Source organism: Macaca nemestrina, chromosome 14 (genome assembly GCF_043159975.1).
Source record: "Macaca nemestrina isolate mMacNem1 chromosome 14, mMacNem.hap1, whole genome shotgun sequence".
NCBI lineage: Eukaryota > Metazoa > Chordata > Mammalia > Primates > Cercopithecidae > Macaca > Macaca nemestrina.
In genome coordinates, this window is record NC_092138.1 from 36785526 (window position 1) to 36808064 (window position 22539).

General features: G+C 41.6%; 1 protein-coding gene across 9 annotated transcripts in view; it reads left to right on the forward strand.

Moving 5' to 3' along the window:
- The window catches only part of LOC105489137 (lysine demethylase 4C), a 416176-nt gene that overhangs the window by 376373 nt on the left and 17264 nt on the right, over positions 1–22539 (forward strand). The gene's annotated exons all lie outside the window — the stretch shown is intronic.

Sequence of the window (22539 nt, forward strand, 5' to 3'; positions counted from 1 at the left end):
CCCAGCATCTTTTAGACTTTGTAGTAGCCTAGTTCCCTACATTTATGCTTATGTTTTCTGAGTGTATTGTTTCAGTATTATTTCAGTGGCTTTCCATAACAAATCCTGTTCCAGAGTAAGTTCATGCTCATTTCACAGACATGATACTTGCCAAGTCGCACAAAAGCTCCTCAAAGTACATGGTGACAGAGGTAGGTCCTGATTGCTGGTTAGTCCCCTTGTTCCATTGCTTGTTGCCTTAGAAGGGTTGCTCTTTGTGGCTTAGTGCAGCTGAGGTAGAAGACACCGCGCCTGCCCTGAGGGAAAACACAGCATCCAGTAGGACATGGTGTAAAAAGCGTCTCAGTGTTGAGCCCCACACAAGCCCTCACTTGGCAAGCATAGGTGTAGGAGAGATCTGGGTATTCCAGAGGCAAAATAAAATATCCAAGTGGGTTTGAGAAACTAGAACAGAGTTGTTCCCAGAAATGTTCTCTACTGTAGGATCCCAGGAAACATTGTTGGATCCCTATTGCCTCCTAGATTTTGAGGTGTCCTAGGTTTTCAGGTCAGGTAGCCATGCATATATGGCATTGGCAGACACCCCTTGTCAATGAACTCACCTCAGCTTTGGAAGCCCTGTCCTATCCCAGACCAATTGTGTTATGTGTGCTCTAGAGGGATGCCCTTTTCCTCTTCCCTCTCCCGCTCCCTGCTAGGCAGTTCTGGTTCTTTTGGAATCAGTGGACATTTGCCAGAGAAGGCTTTGGAAACTTTCTTTGGTTTAGAGGTCTGCAGGCATGGCCTTTCACTGTTCAGGGTTCTCTTGCTTTTCTCTCTTGATTGTAGAGTTGGGAATCCATGAGATGAAAGGCTTCACCAAATCCCAGTTAATTTTTACTTCCGTGGGAAACCTTTACACATGTCAAAGAGTGTCTAAATTTAGTTTTCTAAATGTTTAAATTTATCTGACAAATTTTATTTATAAATCTAATATTTGCATAAAAAATAAGAACAAACTCATTTGTTCCTTGATTAATGTTCCTATAATGCATAAATCAAATCCTAACCATTTTATGTTTATGTAACCAGATTTCCTTGGACGTTTTAACTATGATTATAAATTTATTATATACGTTTCTCACAAATGTCGCAATTTTTCTAGGCATTTAATGCCCATAACTTTAATAAATCAGACATTAGTTAGTTTGGATTCTCCTATTTCAGACATCTTCAAAAACAGTATGTAAACCAGTACAATATTTTACAAAACACAGTTGCACCTTTATAAACACAATTTACATAAGATTGATAGATAAGTAGACAAGACTTTGCCCAATCAAGGGGAACAATATTACCATATTGGCTAGGAGTCTACTAAGAAAAAATAATAATAGAGTCTCAAGGCCATTTTAGAGGCATAGAATCTGGTTATGCCTTTGAAGAATAAACCTGCAGTTATTGGGCAGGGGCTCCTAATTAAGGTCAGGTTTTATTTGATTAATCAACTCTGTATACCTTACACCTTTCACTGGGGTCCTGACTAGTCTTACAAGTTTCACGAACTGTCTCTTAAGTCCATGGAGGTGGGTACTTTCCAGGTCCTGGAATTTTATTTCCTTTTGTGTAACTCATATGACTTTTCACATTAAAGCCTTGGACATAGGATTTTCACATTAAAGCCTTGGACATAGGAATGAAATGTTGAAGCCTTTACTCCAGTTGCCATTGCATCTTGTTCCTTTTTTTTGCGAATTGTGTGTATCTCATTGACCACAATTCTGTAGGCATCATAGCGACAGTTTCCACTCATCACTGGGGATCCTGTGGAGAAAGTATGTCATTTCCCTGATGTCCTATGCAGGAGATTCACTAGTTGCCACAAAGACAGACTGTCAGTTATGTTTTTCTTCATATATATACCTCCTTCACTTGAGGGTATTTCTCTTATTTTCTCTTTTGGTAATTATCTCAAAGTTCCTGGCACTTCCTTCCCACTTTTTTCTTTCCAGGAGAGACTCAGGTATACGATTTCATCTTCAGCCTAACAGAATCAAAATAACTACCTGAACTTGAGGGCAGTGTTATTAATTTCCAGGACTTCATCATCTTTTCTCAGTGCTGAATATTCATGGGTGAGCCTGCTTAAACCCATGGGCAGTAGGCACCATGAACCAAATCCACTCCGTGTTTGGGAGTGTCCAGTGATGTTGTCCGTTCTGAGCTATGTTTTGAACGCTGTATTAGGCATCATGGGGGATTCAGAGATGTGTAAACACAGGTGTAGGAGGAGTGACGTGGGTGTTTTGGTGGCAACACGCAATACCCAAAGAAGTTTGAAAGACTAAGAAAAAAGCCATTCCCAGAAACTTTTTCAGCTATGGGATCTTGGGAAGCAAGTTTGGATCTGCATTGGTGCCTAGATTTTGAGGTGCTCTGGAGTTTTGGGTCAGGTGGCCAAGACAGTGGCAGACACCTCTTATCAGTGAGCCCATCTCAGCTTTGGGAAGTCACATCCCATCCCAGCCCACTGATGTATTATGTTGCTCCACACTAATGCACTTACACTCCCTCACCCCCACCAGGAGCTGATCTGAAATATTTTACAAGAAAAAAACCCAGTGAAGCTTATTGACAGTAAATTCGGGGAAAGAAGCAATTGTGATGGGTCAGAGTGTTTAAGGAAGTCACATTGAGGAAGAGAGATGTCAGCTGGGTTACTGACTTATAAGAGTTTTTTATGTATTCTCGATACAAGTCCTTTTTCAGATGCTTTGCAGTGTTTACTACCCGTCTGCATAATGTCCCATTTTATAGTATGAATATAACACATTTTGTTTATCCATTCGCCAGTTGATGGACATTTGGATTATTTCCTGTTTGGGGCTATTATAAATAATTCTGCTGTGAAATTTGCTTTCAAGGCTTTGTATGGACATGTGTTTTCATTTCTCTTGGGTAAAGACCTAGGAGTGAGATTACTGAGATATATGGTAAATTTGTGTTCAACTTTATAGGAAACTGCCAAACTGTTTTCCAAAGTGGCTGTGCCATTTTATCTTCCCACCAGCGACATTTGAGGTTATAGTTTCTTCACATCCTCACCAACACCTGTATTGTCAGTCTTTTGGAAAATGACCATTGTAGTGGATGTATAGTGTTATTTCACGGTATTGTAATTTATATTTCCCTATTGACTAATGATTTGAGCATCTTTTCAAGTGCTTACTAGCCATTCATCTGTCTTCTATGGTGAAAAGCCTATTCAAACCAGTAATATATTTTACATTTTATTAATTGAGTTTTCTTATATTGAGTTGTGGGAATTTTTTAAATAGTCTGTACATATCCTTTATCAGATCTTTGATTTACAAGCACTCTCTAGTTCGTGTCTTGTTTTGTCACTTTCTTAATAGTGTATGAAAAGCAAAAGTTATACATTTTGATGAAGCCCAGTTAGTCAACTTTTTCTTAATGGATCATGCATTTTAAAATTTGAGTTCATGAAATTTCATGTCCTTTCTAGGTAAAGAATACTTTTTCCTCAGAGCAGGGCTGTGCTCTAGCAAGCAGCTCCAGGGAAAACTCAAGCCTTCAGTGTTTTAGCTTTCTTGTGAGATTTATTTATTTTTTAAATAAATCAGAAACCCCCACCCCTCTATATATATATGTGTGTGTGTGTGTGTGTGTGTGTGTGTGTGTGTGTGTATGTGTGAACTTTCTTTAAACAAGGAGATCTCTGGCCCTGAAAAACTCTGAAACCACTGGTTCAGGTGAAATCGATCGTTACCTGCCATTTCACTGCCATGAGAGTGAGAAGTCTGTCATGAGAGAGGGCTGAGGGAGTCAGGGCATTGGCGCACCTGCTGCTCCCTGTGCCAGCCTGAGAGCAGGACTGTTGGGAAATGTTGCCAGTGGTCTTGGCAGGCCCATCCGTGAATATTCAGCACCAAATTATGAATGTCCATGACATCATCTCTAAATGTTAGGGTAGGGCTGAATCAACTTACATTTAATACAAAATATAAACATTATGAAAATCCCGTGTTCCTTCTAATAACTAACATGGTCAGATGTCATTATCACGTCACACCATAATATCAGATTGTCACCATTCATGATTGACCCTTCGATTACTCTTTAAATTAAAATGGTACATTAGCTGCCTATGATGCAAAGTTTTAGACTTTTAAATCGTTTCTTGCTCTAATTTTATTTTTATCTCAAATCTAGATACCATGACTATGTGTGGTATAATCAGGTTGCTACATGCACATTTCAGAAATGTCTGAAATTTTCCAGAGCTGACCTTTCCTGTAGTGCATTTGTAAGCACAGCTTTCTGCATACAATTTCTGAAATATATAGCGAATGGCAAGAGCTTCCTGAGGCGAGTAGTCAACAGGGAGCTGCCTGTTTACAAGCCATTATCTTTCACCTCTATCCAACCCCAGGTGCTAACACCCCAGGATATAGCACATAAATTGGCAACACATCCCAGAAGATATGAGGCCCATAAATCAATGAAGAGTTTATGTTCCTTTTCCACCATGGGATTTAGATTATTTTAGCAATAGAGTGAACTTAGATTCTTATTTGATAGATATATCCAGAAGAAGTCAATGCTATCTACTTATTGATGAGCAACATTGCCTTTATTTTATTATGTCCTTTTTGTACCTTATTTAAAAGAAGTTAATTTTCGTAGGTGAGAAAGAACCAGTAATAAATCTTGCCTTTTGCATTATTAAATAAATTATAATTTTGAGGTCAGAATATGTGGGCAAACAGAGAAAAGGAATGATAGAAGAAAAGGTAGAGAGAGAAGGGAGTGAGTGCATTTTTGTCCTTCAGTTTCTAATCTTTCCCACAGAGCATGTTCTATGCTAAGGAGTGAGTGAGAAACTTGGAAGCTGTCGCCTGCAATAATGCTTGTTGGTTGTGTGTGTTTCTACTAATCAGTTTCCCTGTATCATCTCATTTTTTGCCCTTTATAAAATGGAGGATATATTTGAAAGTCTTCTGTGCCTTAGATGTTTTATCCAATACCATTATAGAACTTTGTATTTGTACAATGTTTAATTTCTTCTAAAGGTTATAATAGTACAATATGTTGAATAATGTTACATGCATGGTTTTCAGATCAAAGTAGACTTTTCCACGAGTAATTAAAGCTGGTGTGATCTGTGCCTGAAAAAGATCTCTTTTGGCTCACACCTGACATCCCAGCACCTTGGGGCACCAAAGCAGGAGGATTATTTGAGTCCAGGAGTTTGAGACCAGCCTGGGCAACATAGAAAGACCTCCTCTTTACAAAAAAAAAGTTAAAAAAAATTTAGCCAGGCATGGTGACATGCACCTGTAGTCCTAGCTCTTTGGGGGGCTGAGGCAGGAGGAAGCCTTAAGCCCAGGAGGTTTGAGGTTACAGTGAGCTATGATCACACCACTGCATTCCTGCCTGGGTGACAGAGCCAAACCCTGTCTCTAACAAAATAAAAGATGTCGTTTGTAGATTTATGCCTAACAACTCAGCAAAAAGGGAGGGAGTAGTTAAATTATGCATACTTCCAGTAGCATAGTTATATTTGTAGGTTATGTTTTTAAAACATGCTAGATATTTACTCTTTCTAGCCTTTAATTAATACTCTAGGTCAGGTGCAGTGGCTGACACCCGTCATCCCAGCACCTTGGGAGTTCAAGGCAGGCAGGTGGCTTGAGCTCCAGAGTTTGATACCAGCCTGGGCAACATGGCAAAAACCCATCTCTGCAAAAAAATTTCAGGAATCAGCCAGGCATGGTGGCGTGCATCTTTAGTCCCAGGTACTCAGGAGGCTGAGGTGGGAGGATCACTTGAGCCTGGGAGGTGGAGGTTGCAATGAGCTGAGATTGTATCACTGCACTCCAGCCTGGGTGAAGGAACCAGACCCTGTCTTAAAACAAAACAAAAATAAATAAATAAATAAATAAATAAATAAATAATCTGACCCAATGATTGCTTTATGTGTTATATTACCGTTCTTTTCCCCTGAGTAACACATAATATTTAATCATCTAAAGCAGCTTCTTTGACCATAAAAGAAAGTGACTGGCACAAAACAAGCCAGGCTTTAGTCCTTATGTTCTAAGCAGCCAACTCCTGAAGTCATGTTGAAATACAGACTATAAGAGAACTATTGAAAGAATGTGGATGTGAGTGCCATTGATATTGAGACTCTAAAATGTTATATGTGTATTTTGAAGACTGTCTCATCCCACAATAACCTTAGACCAGGCTGCAAATGGCCACACTAGACCCTATAACTTTTCTTATTTTGTTCCCTACATGAATTATGAAATAATTTATGTATTACATATGAATTTAATATTTTCCTTACCGTTTTTAAATGTATTTCAATACTAGTGAAACCTTTTTTCTACATTATTTATGCTGGAACTTTATCTCATATCATTATGTAAGCAGTGGTAGTTGTCTGTATGAGTCTTCAGCAACCTCAAATCTTGCTGCCTCGAAGAAATAATTTGACTCAGGGGCATATGGCAGAAGGAGAGACCAAGGCAAGTTTTAGAGCAGGAGCTAAAGTTCATTAAAAAGCTTTAGAGCAGTAATGAAAGGAAGGAAAGGACACTTGGAAGAGGGCCAAGCAGGCGACTTGAGAGACCACATAGGCGACTTGAGAGACCACGTGTGCGGCTTGACCTCTTGACTTGGGATCTTATACGCTGACGTATTTCTGGGGCATTGCAGTCCTTCTCCCCACTCCTGAGATCTTCTCCAGAAGCTGCTGCTCACCAGTTTCAGGTGTTTCCCATGTATTAGGAGACTGTCGTTCCCTGGTGCCAGCTGTGACCAACTATTCGTTTAGAGAGAGAGTTAACAACCTGACCATCACCTGATGATCACCCTACACTCCTGGTGTATGTGGCAGAGGCTGAGGAGCCCTCTCTTGCCCTGCTCATACCTGACTAGCTATGTACTATAACAACTAGTTATGTTTCTACAGGGCTTTATGTTTGTTTTGCTTGTTTGTTGTTGGGTTTTTTTGTTTTTGTTTTTGATTTTTGTTTTGCATGAAGTTAGAAGGGCAGAAATCTAATCAGTATCTAAGAGTAGGTTCCCTCCAGGAGAAATCTAATGAGGATGAGGAAATAGTATGTGTGGTGCTCAAGTCCTCTTTCTTCTTAGAGTTGGGAGCTCATAAAGATGGGAAAGGCTAATGCTCCCCATGAAGGCCCTTCTTTTAGTAGATGGGGAATTCCTGCAGGGCTGGCCTTGATAAGCCACATCTGGGTACCTGCATATGGTCATACATGGATTCTCTACTCAAGAAATACCTTATCCTTCCATGATGGTAGCCTTATGCCCCCAAGTTTTTTTTATAGTGAGCACCTACTGCATGCCACACATCATGCTGGGTTCTGGGAAAATGATAGAAGTAAAATTGGAATGGTTTTTGATCTCATGGAATTTACAATCTAGTGGGAGAGAGTGACATATGACAGCACATATAAAAGATGTGCTTCAAATTGAGAGAAGTCCTGGGATGACAGGAATATCCAGTAAGAGCATGTAACTAGAAATAAGCATCTTATCTAGATGGGTGATCAGTGCGACCTGAGTGAAGATCTGTAAGGTGAGTTCACTAAACACAGGGCAGAGGGAAGGCAAGTGCGGCTGCTGGAGGAGGTGAATCTTGAGCCTGGAGGAAAAGGAAAGGGCCAGACTGGGTGGGGCCTTGAGGGCCATCTTACAGGGTTGGGGTTTTATTCTAAAAGCAGGAGGAAGCCCTGTTGGACTATCTTGAGCAGAAGTCAAAGAGATTTGTTATGAAGTGGGTTTTTTGGCTATAGTGAAAAAGAATTGGCTATAGTGAAAAGAAAATTTTGGCTATATTGAAAAGAATTTACACACACGTAAACCCCATTATCTAACTCTCACCCATTTGATGAAATAGTCATTTCGCCCAAGAAATTCTTCAGTATGAAAATATGGCCACCAAAATCGATGAGTTATATTTACCCTTTATGGGGCTTCCATCTTGACACACAAACATTTAAGTTGAGCATTTATTGCTCTTGAATTTGGCTGTTTTAAAAATAAATAAATAAATTGAGCATATAACCACACATATGTAGACTTGGCCTCACTATATAGCTGATTCTAATATCTCTTAATCCTTAGCTCTCTTCAGCACTCATTTTTGTGATTTTGCTTTCAACCCTTTATTCTGTGCATGTAGCTTTGTGTGCTCTACCCTGGAACTTTTAATCCTCCTGTTTCCTTTTTAAATTTTTCATAAAGATGGAGTCTTGCTATCCAAGCTGTTCTGGAACTCCTGAAGCAATCATCCCACTTTGGCCTCCCAAAACGATGAGATTATAGGTGTGAGCCACCACACCCATCCTAGTTTCTCTTTCTGTTCAGTGGCTTTGCCTCCCCTCCCCTGGGCTCCCTCATCACGAACCAGTGTAGAGGCTGATGCATCTGTTCTGTTGCCCTGAGAAGAGCCATCATTTTCTGAAGAAGATGGACTACATGACTTACAGAGTCTTGAACATCTCTCATTTTTGAGATTCATTTACCTTTTAAAGGGAAAGAATTGATGACTAACTGGTAGACAAAATGTATGTGGTTAGTGGTAATAAAAATAATTAGCAACTAATATTTAATAATTGTAGATGTACAATGTTTTGCATAACATACCCATGGCTGGCTAAAGTCCAAGAAATACAGAAAGATTTAAGATGAAAAGTACATTCCTGTGTCTTCCAACATCTGGAAATCACCATCTCACCTGCTTCTCATATATCCTCCCAGGATTTTTAAAATGCTCATACAGGCTGTGTGTGTGTGTGTGTGTGTGTGTAGACAATGTAGATATTAATTTGAATGCACCTGGCATCATATTAACATGCTAAAAGCAAGGAGTTACATCCTGTGTACTGTTAGTGTCGTAGTTACTATTAATTGGATGGTGTTTAAGGTTTGCAAGCAGGCCCATCTCCTTTTATCCTTTATCTTCTTCTACCTCCTTACCTACTTGTTTTATCACTGAAGTCCTACTCCCTCCCCTCCCAGCTTAATCTATAAAAGCTAGTCTCAGCTGTTCCAGCTCCAGCATCGCTTATACTGACCCCACTTTCAGGTGCCCACTTACCCTGGGAGCCCCCACAGTGGCCTGTTTTGGTTTCCAGTTGCCTCTATATGCAAATCTACATCAGTGGGTGTCTGTTTCAAGGAAAGTAACCGAGGATGCTAACTAACCTTTTTAGTAGAGTGGAAAAAGATCATATCACAATTGAAATATTATTGACCAACTATTCAATGTTCATTAAGCAAATCGGGTATTAGCAAGAATCAGCCTTCAAATAAAGACTAATATCTGGTGTGAAAAGAATAGAAAAGCTCTTACTTCAAAGGTTCATTAACTATCTGAAAAAGGGCATGACATAATCCTTGATGTGATTCTGAACCAGGCATTCCACAGTGAGTGCATCAGTAAAGTGAAATTTACCACCCTTCTTTTATGTGTTTTTAAGCCTTGGTGGATTAAAAGCTCTTGTTTGGATAATAAATCTAACAATGGTGTGTTATCTACATATCATTTTCATTCTCCTTGCCTGGGTATCTACAAACAGCAAAATTCTTCTTAATTTCACATTAAGAATATTTTGATTTGACAGGCTTTCCACAACACAAGAATCATTTGGGGAGTTTCTGACTTCCCTTTAAGCATAATAATGTTGACTAAATAGATTGATTCATTATCCACTCCTCAACCATCTTAGCTATCTGTCATTGGTGACACAGTAGTCCCTATTGAAATGCTGGTAGTAATTACACATGTCCCTGTCTTCATAAGACAGTGTGTTATGAGCATGATTGGTTAACTTTATGCATTTGCATTTAATCTAAAAGGAAGGACATGTTAAACTCACAGAGAGAGAAGCTGTAGCCTATGTGAAAAGTATTTCTAGAATGGCGTTGCTCACATTTTTTTACTGTGCCCGGGAACACATTTCCAGTTCTGCGGATATCCTGGATTACTGCATTTGTGCATGTATACTCATTACTCCTCTTTTTTTTAAGAGACTAGGTCTTGCTGTGTTGCCCAGGCTGGTCTCAAACTATTGGGCTCAAGCAGTACGCTCACCTCGGCCTCCCAAACTCAAACCTTGGGAGGCCAAGGTGAAAGGTATTACAGGCGTGAGCTGCTGTGCCTGGCCACGCCTCGGCTTCTGAATACCATGAGCTAACATTTTTTGACAAATCATATTCTTACAAATTCTTTGGTTAGTCGTCACCTGGCTCTGCTTTTTAATCCCCTAGTTAAAATTCTCCCCAAGTGTTACTCATTTGCTCAAAACCTTGCACTGCTGGGCTGTGAAACGCAAGATTAAATTATAGCCAGCTCTTGGTGACTTGTGACTGTGCAAGTCATTTCATTGTTCAGCCCTTCCCTTTCAACTGGGGACATTGGCCTAGGGGATCTCTCAGGTCTCTTGCCATTCTCACAGGGGAGAACAGCCATAGTGTTCTCTAGTCGCCTCTGATTGTAAGCATTGGAATGTGGCCCCTGGCCCCACCATCCACTCATCTACATATACATTTTGTTCCCCTTTCCCGGATTCCTGGCGTGGAGCATCACCTGTGTGGTGAATGTGACGGGAGCACATGCTCAGTCAGCTTGGGTGAGGTGGAGAGTGAAAATGCTGTTCATGTGGACACACAGCCTCCACACTGCAAGACTTGGCATGCCACTTGTATCAGAATATCATATGGAGACAAAGGGGGCTAAGCTACTCTTAGGTTTCAGCCCAGGAGTGAGCAATCTTTGACGTATTTTTATGCACCATGATGTCTTTGCAGTTGTAGCTTTACCACAGAAGGTTTGTGAAAGCTTTTTCCACCACAGTGGCTGAGACCCACACACCTGTTGCCTTCATCCTTTCTATGCATTTTGCTTCACCCATTTGCGCGTCATCTGGCTGATTGAGTTATACCAGCCTCCCTCTGGGCCCACGAGAGAATAAGGTGGTCCTGCATTAACAGGTCTCCTCCTCGGGTGTTGATCCTCAAAGGATGCTCCTTTCCTTTGACCAAAGAGGAAGCTGACGTTATAGAGTTAAAGGTGTGTGGCCAGAGGGTGGCTGGGGAGAAAGCTAACTACGTGTCTGCGTTTGATTTTTTCCTGCCATCGTTTTGCATTTTCCCTGTGCTTTGGTGAAGGAGGAGGATCACTAGAATGGGACTTGAGAATTTAGAAACCATAGTCTCAGCCTTGTCCATACTTCTAGTGAGACTTGGACAGGCCATTGAATGGCTAGAAGTTCTGAGTCACTGTGTCTCAGTTCAGGGGTGCTGCGTAGGTGAGACAGGCTGATGGGGGGCGCACTCCCCTCCCGCCTCATCCCTTAACTGCTCATTCTTACCCCTACTCGGCTGTGCTCCATCTTTCCCCCAACTCCTCGAGAACTCCCACCCGCAGCCGGACATCTCCTCTGCCATGCCTCTGGTGAGGAGTTTTCAGATCCATTCTGGAACGCTGCACATGGCAGGAGCTCACTCTCAATTTTGGCTCCAGTTGTTAAGAAGCAAGAGCTTCTTTCTGTGAAGTCTAACTGCTGCCTCTCCGGAACATCCAAGAGCCTTCCTAGTTCTCGATCTCTAGGGCAAAACTGAATCAACACACTCTCTCTTTCACTTAAGTTTCTTAACATGTTTGTAGAGAGGCCTCAAGTGCCTGCTAAGTCTTCTCAAATCCAAACAAAACAGTCCTCATTTCTCAGTCCTGAGGCAGGAACAAATGATTTGATGACCAAAAAGTGGTTTGTGAATGCTTTTCCTCCAGGACGCTCTGAGGATGAAATTTTCTTGGACAATGTCCCACTCGAGATGTTGCTCTCAGGTGTGGGAACACAGTGCCCCAAACACAGTCTGGCTAGTGCAAGCATGACAGCTCTTTGTTGCTTCGATCTGGACGTTGAACACTTACCAGTGCAGCCAGGAGGAAGGTTAAAGGAACTATTTATGCAGCTATTAAAATCATGTTTTCAAAGGATATTTAATGATGCAATATAATAAATGGAAAAATCAGGCTCAAAATTGTATATACAGTAAGATCCCAATTATGTATAAAAATATAAATATGCAAGGGAAAAATCCTCAAAGGAAATACATCAAAATGTTACTGATTATCTTTGGAGAGTATAATCATAGGTGATTATGATTTTCAACTTTATCACCTTCTTATAGTTTCCATATGAATGTGTTTTATTTTTATAATCAGAAAAAGTTTTTTTTAAACAGATCTAACCCTTCTGAGAACTACTTATATCCTTACTCTTTTCCCCTAATTTTCCTTATCTAGATCTTTTCGGATTTTGTCAAAATTTCATTTTCAATCTCTAGCTCTTGTGGCATCTTGAAGCTCTCTGGAATGTAGGAACCATATAGTTACTAATAATCTGTTAAATACTTCTGCTTTATACTGTTATTCCTTATGTAGGAGTTCTTATACTTTTTTTTTTTTTAAGTTAATGCCTGCATTTTCCAAAGAAGCAAAGTTTTCATGAAGTAAAAAACTACATCTGTTTAACTCACGACTCATTCCTTTGTTCCCTAAAACACGAGATGCTTGAAAATTCCCAGGTGACTGAGTGATAGCCCCACCCATCTACTTATTAGCCCTGTGGCCTCAGGCAAGTCGCTCTTCTCTACCAATGCTGGGAGATGTTGACACTTGCCTGCGTACCCTACCAGACTGTTTTAGATTCCAATTAGGATAACACATGTGATTGTCCTCTGTAGTTCTGTGTTCTATTGCAGCCTCTTTTCTCTCATAGTCTGGGTTCTTGGCTTCTCAGTGTTTTCTTCACTATTTTTAATCCCAAAGGTGGCCTCCCAAGGGTTTTGTCTCCTCGCTGTCCTCTAGATATATTCCTGTTGATGGGAATTAAATCCAGATGTGGTTCACTCAGTGTTCACTAGCTGCCAGGAATTGGGTTTTGCTTTTCTGTTCTCTTCTCTCATTCTCCCTGCAAGATTGCATTAATATCTCCATTTTACTACTGAGAAAACCAGGACATAAGGTTTATTAATGAGAAAACCAGGACATAAAGTGGTTGAGTAGCTTATGCACAGTAACGGGTTTTCTTTGTGAGCAGCCTGGCCTCAGATCTTGGAAGCAGTACATGCATCACTTCAGTGTGAAGCATCCTGGGTAGGTCAAGCCATGCTCCCAGAAGTCGAACAGACACTGCAGAGCAGAGTCAGAGCCTTGGAAAACTGGACATATAAACAGAGGGCAGCCTTCTCTCCCCTGCATGCCTATCCTTAGCTTTCCTTTCATCTTTCTTTTTTTAGCTTTTGGAACTGACATGTATTTTTAGAAACCACTACAGAGAAATTCACCCCAAGCCTGTCTTTCTCCATTTTGCAACATAAATTTTTATTGACGTAGTAAAATATTTTATTCCCCCTCATACATTTTAGTCCCTGCCAACAACAATAAAAAAGGGGAGAAAATCTTTCCTATATAGATGGAGCTTTTTTCCCTGTATTTGGGGGTGAGAAGTTGCAGTCCTGGACGCAGTGAGCCTTGGGGCAGTCATCAGGGCTGATGTTGGCTGTCTCACCCAGGTAGGAAGAACCACATGTGTGGCAGACAGACCCAGGGTGCTCCTTGCTTTGCTAATTAGCTGTGCAACCAGGCAAGGGAGTTAACAACCAGTTACCTTATCTGTAAATTGGAGATAATAATGTCACAGGAGCCTTAGGGTGTTGCTGTGCCAGCCAGAAACCTCTGTGGCTGGTGGCCCCTCTGCTTGAGTTTTGCTCATGCCCGCTAGGCTTATTCCGTCCACTCAGCCCAGCAGGCTGCACTCGGCTCATGCTACCGGCCCGGATGCCACACCTGCCACGGACAAGCCTGGCTTGGAGCGGCGAGGTTGTGTGTGAGCAAGTGAGCATGGGGCCTGGCCACTGCACTACAGCAAGGCATGCCAGCTGTTGTGGGGGGGTGGGCAGCTCCAGGTGCCAGCTCCATGCGAGGCTGTGGCTGGACCAGATGTACCACAAGCAGCTTCTGCTGTGGATATCAGTGTCTGCACAGGGGGAACACGGTGGCAGAAAAGCTTTAAATGCATAAATTCCTTATTTAAGTAGTTTTTATGTTTGGACCTTTCAGGAGTTGAACTTGGAAGATTTTCTATTTGGGCTCCTGGGATGGTGGGGCACAGCCCTGAGACCACAGTGGGATCCTTCCAGAATACTCTTGAGAGGGAGAGGAAGGGGTCAGGGCTACAACTCTGTCTCCTGTTTGGCCACACCACTCAGCGTAGTCAGTGGGATAGGCTGACCAGTTACGCGAGCCCAGACGAAATCAGGTTGACAATGCCCGAGCCCCAAACAGTGGTCCCCACAGGGTGCCGCAGGAGCCGCCTGCTGGCTTCTCCCTTTCACGTCTGTCTTTAAGGCCTACATTATTGCTCTCACCACAACTTGTCCTGAGAGAGGTGTCTGTAATTAGCTCAGTTTGTGCAGGTGGCTTAACGTGGAGGAAGCAGCATGAGGAACTTTGGTTAATCTTAAGAAGAAAGTCCTGACCACAGTTGATGTCCTGGGAGGGCGGGTCACAGACACAGAGTTCCCACCTCTTTGCCTAACTACCTACAGTCACACACAGCCTTGTATTGCAGATATTCATGTGTGTATTTGAGTCCCCAGCTGGATCTGAATCCTTTGAGAGAAATGTCTCCGAGAGGGCTGGGTCTTTTTTGTCTCTTTTTCTCAGTGCTGAGCTCAGTCCGTGGCCCAGAGGACACACTCCAAGGGAAGGAGAAGGCAGGAATGCAGAGAACCTCTTATCAGCGGGTTAGAACTGCTGCTCTCCTGCCCACATTGCTTTCCTGGTCCCTCCCCCGCAGGCCCTTTTGGGTGTGGTCAACCCCCCAGCGTCACCCCTGTTTCTAGTTATTGGCTTTTGTTATGCTTCCTCACTTCAAAGGAACCAGAAAAATAATTTCCAAAACAGCTGCCTAACTTTGTACTTTCTAGGCCTTTTAAAGTTTTTGCTTGCCAAAATCTCATCTATTTCTAATATCACAAAGATGTGTCTGCTTTGGAAAATATACCTCTGAGGCTTAATGCTGTAATGACTTCCAGAATAACAAAACAACTTCCATCTCTGGGACCTCGGTACCTTAACCAAGCGTTGTGTCCACTTTGGGCTCATCACTGGAGGGAAGTGCATACTAACAAAGCAGTGGGCCAGGCACTGTGGCTCACACCTGTGATCCCAACACTTTGGGAGGCTGAAGCAGGAGGACCTTTTGAGGGTAGGAGTTCAAGACCAGCCTTGCCAACATAGTGAGACCTTGTCTCTACAAAAAGCAACAACAACAAAAAACTAGTTGGCTTTCAGGAATTCACTAACACAGTGCTAAGTGTTAGTACTGTTATTTCTGTGAAAATAACAGACCTATCTTTTAGAAGATAGGTAAAAGTTGTGTGTGAGGACATTGGCCAAGTGTGGCTGGTGGAAAAAAAAATTGGCTGCTTGAGGAAGCAAGATGGGCTTCATTTCAGCTTAAGGGACCACCACAGCATCTTGCAGTTCAGAGAGGGGGTGTGTGTGTCCTTTACAAAGAAACAAGGCCAGGCATGGTGGCTCACACCTGTATTCCCAGCACTTTGGGAGGCCGAGGCTGGGCAACATAGCAAAACCTCATCTCTACTTAAAAAAAAAAATTAGCCAAGCATGGTGGCACCCACCTGTATTCTCAGCTATTTGGGAGGCTGAGGTGGAAGAATCACCTGAGCCCAGAAAGCCAAGGCTGTAGTGAGCTGTGATAATGCCACTGCAATCACTCCAGCCTGGGCAACAGGAGTGAGACCCTGTGTCAAAACTACTAAAAAGGGAAAGTGGACAGTAGACTTGGAGTTTCCCTGAATGATTAGTATCAGTATAGAAGCAGCTTGACTTGAATCGATTAACCTAGAGCCTGAAATTACAGGGGTCTAGAACCAGCACAGAACACACTTAGATACAGATACCTCAGGGTGGAAGCATTCCAGATTTTCTTCTAAGCATGTTAGAAAGCTCTCACTCTGAAAAAGATGCAGTCAGAAAAGGGGCATAGAATTGGTTCTTTCGTTATACACAGATGTATAGTTTAGGCTGTGAGATAACCTCCTAGAACAGCAGTTCCCACCCTGCTGAGCACAAGATTGCCTGGAAGGGCATTTGGCTTGAACCAGCTGAATCAGAAATTTCTCTGGTGGTTAATACTAGATTTATTTACTGCACTAGAGAAATGAGTCTGATGTTGAATTTTTCAAAGCTGATGAAACTAAGTTTATGAATAGTTTATATGCCTTTTTACCAAGTAACTCTTGTTCTAAGAGTCTAAGAATAGAGTCAGTAATTCAGACAAAGATTTATGAAAAATATACAATAGCATTGTATATGATAGGGGAAAATTGCAATAACCTAAATATTTAATAGAAGAGTGGCTAAATTAATTGTGGTGCATCTATACTGTTGCATATATTTGGCAAGTAAAATGGGCTTTTTAAAAGATAATTAATAGCTAAGAAAATGCTCGTGACGTAATCATAGGTGGCAAATATCAAGGTATATTATAAATGTCCACGAAAGAAATGCTGTAGGATTTCGCTTAGATGAGGTACCCAGAATAGTCGAATTCTCAGAGACAGAAAGTAGAATAATGGTTGCCGGGGGCTGATGGCAGAGACAGTGGGGCGTTCGTGTTTAATGAGGGCAGAGTTTCTGTTTGGGAAGATAAAAAGCTCTGAAGAGGGAGAGTGGTGATGATTTCACAATGCTATAAACTTAATGCCATTGAAATGTACAATTGAATGTGGTTAAAATGGTAAATTTCATGTTATGGATATTTTACCCCAATAAAAAAGAAAGGGCCTCCACCCCAAAATGCTGTGGAAGGAAGCGAAGGAACATGGCACAAACTGCAGTTCCGAGCTCATGACAAATGGCTTTAGAGACAGATCAGCTGTGCTCTAACATGAAAGAAAATAAAGGCTGGACCTCTGCATGGGAAAGATTGTGCCTGTATAGGATGTCCTAATTCTTAAAGAAAAGAGCACAGAGAAAAATTCTTTTAATTATTTTTAAAAATTAGAAGTATAGGGAAAAAAAACTCCAAATGTGGTGACAGTGATCACTTGTGATAGACATACGAGGCTTAAAAATTTTTTTATATCTTTAAGAGATTTTACAGTTTCTCCCTAGTGAATATATAGAAGCTCCGAATTATTCATAAAAATACTACTTCTTCTTGTTTTTTTATAGAGACGGAGTCTCGCTATGTTGCCCAGGCTGGTCTTGAATTCCTGAGGTCAAGTAATCCTTCCGCCTTGGCCTCCCAAAGTGCTGGGATTACAAGCGTGAGCCAGCATGCCGGGCCTTAAAAATAACTTTTAAGTGTTTTCATTCTTTGCTAATCTCTACATGAAGGGTGCTTATGACATGTTTAACAAGCAGTCCAAAGTGGTGTATCCCCATCAGAGTAGCCCCTGTGAGAGGCCATTGCTAAGAGCTGGGCATTCTTCAGGTGCTTGGTGACTTTACTGTCTGGAATACATTCTTGTGGATATCCTCAGAGAGGGCACATCCTTATACTGGGGGATACTGAAAACTTGGAGACTGCTGCCAGTCATCTAAGACCAATCCTTGTGAACAGGTAGGTGCTTCCATCAATATGCCCCCTTCTTTTTGAGGAGGATGGTTTTGCAGCTGGGCCTTTGCATGGTGTGGGAAGTCCTCCAGTTTTATACTCCATTGTTAAGTGAGAGGTTTCTTTCCACTCTGTGAGAGGAGGGATCTGCCATCATGCAAACTAGCGGTTGCTTATCAGGATCGTTAATGGCAACCAACAGAAACTGACCTTGATTTAGGCTGTACAGAAATTTAGTGAAAGGTTATTGGGGAACTTCCATAATCTCCAGGAATGCAGAATAACGAAGGCCAGAAAACAGGCAAGAACAAAAAGGAGGCTGTTTAGCTGCAGCTATGGGCAAGACCAGGCCACAGACGCCATCCAGGAAGGACACACTGCCTCCCCTTATGTGGTGAGACTGGACCTAGCCTCTGCCATAGGCCTGCGAGTGCTGCTGCTGCTGCTGTCACTGCTGTCTGAGAAAGTTCTCCCTTCTACTTGTTTTCCTGCATCTCTGATCACAGGTTCTAAATCCTGGGCTGGTGTAGCCCACTGGCCAGGCCTCTGTAGCTGTCTTTGCTGTGAGAGAAGCTGGGGAAGGAAGTGTCTGGCAGTGTTCAGCGACTATGATGTCAGGCCAGCTCAGTCCCCATTAGACTGTGGGGAGAAGGGGGTTCCAAAGCTGGGCAGCCGAACAGATGACAGATAGTCACTACGATTCTTACATGGCTGTCAGTCTTGTTAATCCCTGCCAGGGTCCAGTAATGAGCAGGTGATTATCTGTGGAAATGCTAGCAGCTGTTAGCATTTCGCCCCAGGTCACCTAAGCATTCTCTCCAAGGGGGACTGCCAGAGGAGCCAAACTCTATGCCGATTAACTACTGGGAGCACATGTGCCACATCTTCATCTGATGCAACTCTGCTCACAGATGGGGCTGCCTGCTCTGTGGTTTATACACGTAAGGAGTAGTAATGGGGGTGGGGATAGGGCTAAGACAACATTTGAGGACAGCAGCTTCTAGGGGTCCCTTTAGAAGGGTCTCATAAGAGTTCCAAGAACTTAGTGACTTCAGAATTCAGGTAATCAGACTGGCAGATGAATTTTTCCTTTTAGTTGGTGGAGCAAGTATAGGTCCTTGAAGTAACTGATCATAGCCAAAAGGCCACTCTTCACCGTGATTATGATTTCTGTCTTTAATTTTCACATCATCTATTTAGTACTGTAGCTGCGGGCTTACTGACAGCTCCAGACACCAGTGTCCTTGTGAACAAGGCTCTGGTAGATTTCAGGCAAGTTTACACATCCCTGGAGGCAGTACAGCAAATGGTAAACAGCTATTTATGTTAGGTGAAGACGAACTGCTTCAAAGAGTCTAGACAGCAACTGAGAAAAATGCATTTTTCAAGGTTTTAATGCATATAATTTTCCAGCAAAGGTGTTTACTTACTCCAGTAACATACTAAGTAAACTGCATTAGGGAAAACCTCTTTAGCATTTTACATCCTTTTCTATAATCGACCTTAAATTCTAGATTGCTTAAAAGAAGTTGCCCAAGTCAGAGAGAGCTTTGGGGATACCTGGAATTCTCATTTTTAATGTGTGCCCCAGGGTTGGGAACACACTTTGAGAAGCTGTGCTGTAGTGCCTGGTGCCTGGTGCTGAACCCAAGGATATGTGAATCAGCTGGAGACCTGTAAGAGGGAGGGCAGACCACTAAAGCTGTTGCATTCCACAAACTATATCCCTTCATTTTTAGACCTTTTGATATACTTAATTTTTTTCAGATCTTTTATTTATTTTATTTTTTTCAAATTATACTTTAAGTTCTAGGGTACATGTGCACAACGTGCAGGTTTGTTACATAGGTATACATGTGCCATGTTGGTTTGCTGCACCCATCAACTCGTCATTGACATTAGGTATTTCTCCTAATGCTATCCCTCCCTCAGCCCCCCACCCCCCAACAGGCCCCGGTGTGTGATGGTCCCCGCTGTGTGTCCATGTGTTCTTATTGTTCAGTTCCCACCTATGAGTGAGAACATGCGGTGTTTGGTTTTCTGTCCTTGTGATAGTTTGCTCAGAATGATGGTTTCCAGCTTCATCCATGTCCCAGCAAAGGACATTAACTCATCCTTTTTAATGACTGCATAGTATTCCATGGTGTATCTGTGCCACATTTTCTTAATCCAGTCTATCATTGATGGACATGTGCGTTGGTTCCAAGCCTTTGCTATTGTGAATACTGCAGCAATAAACATATGTGTGCATGTGTCTTTGTAGTAGCGTGATTTATAATCCTTTGGGTATATACCCAGTAATGGGACTGCTGGGTCAAATGGATTTCTAGTTCTAGATCCTTTAGGAATTACCATACTGCCTTCCACAGTGGTTGAACTAATTTACACTCCCGCCAACAGTGTAAAAGCGTTCCTATTTCTCCATATCCTCTCCAGCACCTGTTGTTCCTGACTTTTTAATGATCATCATTCTTACTGGCATGAGATGGTATCTCGTGGTTTTAATTTGCATTTCTCTGATGGCCCGTGATGAGCATTTTTTCATTTGTCTGTGGCTGCAAAAATGTCTTCTTTTGAGAAGTGTCTCTTCATATCCCTTGCCCACTTTTTGCTGGGGTTGTTTTTTTCTTGTAAATTTGAGTTCTTTGTAGATTCTGGTTATTAGCCCTTTGTCAGATGGATAGATTGCAAAAATTTTCTCCCATTCTGTAGGTTGCCTGTGCACTCTAATGTCAGTTCCTTTTGCTATGCAGAAGCTCTTTAGTTTAATTAGATCCCATTTGTCAATTCTGGCTTTTGTTGCCATTGCTTTTGATGTTTTAGTCATAAAGTCCTTGCCCATGCCTATGTCCTGAATGGTATTGCCTAGATTTTCTTCTAGGGTTTTTATGGTTTTAGGTCTAACATTTAAGTCTTTAATCCATCTTGAATTAATTATTGTATAAGGTGTAAGGAAGGGATCCAGTTTCAGCTTTCTACATATGGCTAGCCAGTTTTCCCAGCACCATTTATTAAATAGGGAATCCTTTCCCCATTTCTTGTTTTTGTCAGGTTTGTCAAAGATCAGATGGTTGTAGATGGGTGGTGTGATTTCTGAGGCCTCTGTTCTGTTCCATTGGTCTATATCTCTGTTTTGGTACCAGTACCATGCTGTTTTGGTTACTGTAGCCTTGTAGTATAGTTTGAAGTCAGGTAGTGTGATGCCTCCAGCTTTGTTCTTTTTGCTTGGGGTTGTCTTGGCAATGCGGGCTCTTTTGTGGTTCCATATGAACTTTAAAGTAGTTTCTTCCAATTCTGTGAAGAAAGATGATGATGGCATTGAATCTGTAAATTACCTTGGGCATTATGGCCTCTTGCATAATACTGGTTCTTCCTATCCATGATCATGGAATGTTCTTCCATTTGTTTGTGTCCTCTTTAATTTCACTGAGCAGTGGTTTGCGGTTCTCCTTGAAGAGGTCCTTCACATCTCTTGTGAGTTGGATTCCTAGGTATTTTATTCTATTTGTAGCAATTGTGAATGGGAGTTCCCTCATTATTTGGCTGTCTATTCTTGGTGTATAGGAATGCTTGTGATTTTTGCACATTGATTTTGTATCCTGAGACTTTGCTGAAGTTGCTTATCAGCTTAAGGAGATTTTGGGCTGAGATGATGGGGTTTTCTAAATATACAGTTATGTCATCTGCAAAGAGGGACAATTTGACTTCCTCTTTTCCTAATTGAATACCTGTTATTTCTTTCTCTTGCCTGATTGCCCTGGCCAGAGCTTCCAACACTATGTTGAAAAGGAGTGGTGAGAGAGGGCATCCCTGTCTTGTACCAGTTTTCAAAGGGAATGCTTCCAGTTTTTGCCCCTTCAGTATCATATTAGCTGTGGGTTTGTCATAAATAGCTCTTATTATTTTGAGTTATGTTCCATTGACACCTAGATTATTGAGAGTTTTTAGCATGAAAGGCGTTGAATTTTGTCAAAGGCCTTTTCTGCATCTATTGAGATAATCATGTGGTTTTTGTCATTGGTTCTGTTTATATGATGGATTACATTTATTGATTTGCGTATATTGAACCAGCCTTGCATCCCAGGGATGAAGCCGACTTGATCATGGTGGGTAAGCTTTTTGATGTGCTGCTGGAGTCGGTTTTCTAATATTTTATTGAGGATTTTTGCATCAATATTCATCACGGATATTGGTCTAAAATTCTCTTTTTTTGTTGTGTCTCTGCTGGGCTTTGGTATCAGCATGATGCTGGCCTCATAAAATGAGTTAGGGAGGATTCCCTCTTTTTCTGTTGATGGGAATAGTTTCAGAAGGAATGGTACCAGCTCCTCTTTGTACCTCTGGTAGAATTCAGGTGTGAATCCGTCTGGTCCTGGACTTTTCTTGGTTGGTAGGCTATTAATTATTGCCTCAATGTCAGAGCCTGTTATTGGCCTATTCAGAGATTCAGCTTCTTCCTGGTCTAGTCTTGGGAGGGCGTTTGTTTCCAGGAATTTATCCATTTCTTCTAGATTTTCTAGTTTATTTGCATAGAGGTGTTTATAGTATTCTCTGATGGTAGTTTGTATTTCTGTAGGATCGGTGGTGATATCCCCTTTATCATTTTTTATTGCATCTATTTGATTCTTCTCTCTTTTCTTCTTTATTAGTCTTGCTAGCGGTCTATCAATTTTGTTGATCTTTTTGAAAAACCAGGTCCTGGATTCATTGATTTTTTTTTTTTTTTTTTTTTTTTGGTCTCCATCTCTTTCAGTTCTGCTCTGGTCTTAGTTATTTCTTGCCTTCTGCTAGCTTTTGAATGTGTTTGCTCTTGCTTATCTAGTTCTTTTAATTGTGATGTTATGGT